The following is a 1876-nucleotide window of genomic DNA, read 5'->3' as shown; positions in this document are numbered from 1 at the left end:
GCATCAACTGTGGTAGCTTCAAATTTCTAACTAAATAAATTTGTGGAGACATGAACTCTCTCTCTAGTTGCTTTAGTCTTGCTTGGGTCATACACTTGGAGATGGATGGCGAATGATCAAGATGGCGCTGATGTAGTTTGATATGTCTGTAATGAGCGTCGTATCTATCTATGTAAGCAAAAGATGCTGGCAACAAGACTCGTACTGATGTTTGTGTTGGGAGATTGGCAGCCAGGTTATTTTAGTCCAGATCGTCTATCAGTACATCAGAGTTCTAGTTTTTCTCTGTATGAGTGGATGAGTTAGTTAATATTTTCTATTAAGATTCTTCTCATGAGTTCATCTATAATGCCTGCCAAATTGTGGATGAGCTGCATATGGCTGATGAGCACTGCAAATAAATTGTGGATGGTTCAGTTTCTTGAGCACTGCAAAAATAAATGTTTTCATTCCATAGAACCAGAGGATGTCCATCATGCATATGGCTGATGCATGTAAACATAAACTGTGGGAGCATCAGGTTTCGTATCTCCAACGCCTTGTGTCCATCAGTCTCCATGCTCGCCTACTGCTCCTATGTCATCTCAACTTTGCTTGGCTTGCTTCCACCACTCTCACCTCCATCTTGATGCTTCTCTGCCTCTCCTGCGAGAACATGGTCTTCATCGCCTCCCTCGCTGGTCCTCGTCTGATTCTTTTTTTTATAAGGGTCCTGGTCCTGGTCTGATTCTAGGTTCCTACAACAGCATCTACCTCCGCTAGCGGTGGATCTATATCTTCTTGCACCAATTCAGTGTCATGATTGTTCTTCCGTGTTCGTCACCACGTCGTGTTCCATGCTGCCGGTGGATTCGAGGGGCGCAGCCACATGCTCCTTGAGGAGGCGGTACCCTCCCCGGGGCCGCCTCCAGGCGGCAAGGCCACCCTGGTGGAAATTGCTGCTGACGGAGAGGTGCTCGACGACACTCCTGTCTCGGGGCCTACCATTAGAAAGGGCGGGCACTCCCCTGCTCTTGTTCACGCGACACCCTCGCCGCATGCGTCCAACCGGCTAGAGCACGTTACTGAGAAGTTCCGTGCCCTCATGTTGCCTCATTTTAACCCGGACGCCAGCCCCTCCACCGTCCGGAGCAGCATCCCCGACTCCACCCCCTCGGAGCCGCCCACGCCCGTCGTCCTCGCCACGGCGGCTTTGGCTGCCTCGGACCCCGAGACAGTGTGGGTTTATGAAGCCAGTGCGGTCAAGTTCAGGGCGAGGCGCAAGAGGATCGTCGACAAGGCTCTGAAGGCCCGAAAAAGTGTGCGTCTGATGGAAAAGGAGCCCGCGGTGAGAGAGACCATGACAGACCGTGCTGTGAGGGTCAAGGCCCTTCGGGAGTCTCTCTCCGCCTGCTCCAAGAAGCTCAGGGGAGCTGTCTCCCGCCTCAGCGTCCTCGACAAGGCGGACGCCGTCCTCGACGACGGCACTGTGGTGGCCCTCGCTGCTTGCCTCCCCGGCAAGCGGGCGGGGCGCTCCAAGGCGCCATGATGCTCCGTTGCGCCGCGGGCGCCCCTGGCTCCGACGCCAAGACCCACTCCGGCTCTAGGCCGTCCGTTGCCGATCTAGATCATGTTGTCTCGACCCTTTTGGCGCTGCACCTCCCTCTGTTGCCAGCGGTAGTTTCCACTCCGGTGCCTCCTGTTCCTGGATGAGTAACACAACCCAGTTCATGTTCTGTATCTGGAATGTTCGCGGGCTTGGTGACCCTGCAAAATGCGCTGATGTTTTGCAAACGCTCCTGTGTCGCCCCTTTTCTGTAATTTGTCTCCAGGAAACAAAATTGGCAAACATCTCCACCGCCAAGGCAAAATCATTTCTGCCTTCCACCTTCGACTC

The sequence above is a fragment of the Triticum dicoccoides genome, chromosome 7B (assembly GCF_002162155.2).
Source record: "Triticum dicoccoides isolate Atlit2015 ecotype Zavitan chromosome 7B, WEW_v2.0, whole genome shotgun sequence".
NCBI classification, from domain to species: Eukaryota; Viridiplantae; Streptophyta; class Magnoliopsida; order Poales; family Poaceae; genus Triticum; species Triticum dicoccoides.
This window is presented reverse-complemented; position numbering follows the sequence as displayed.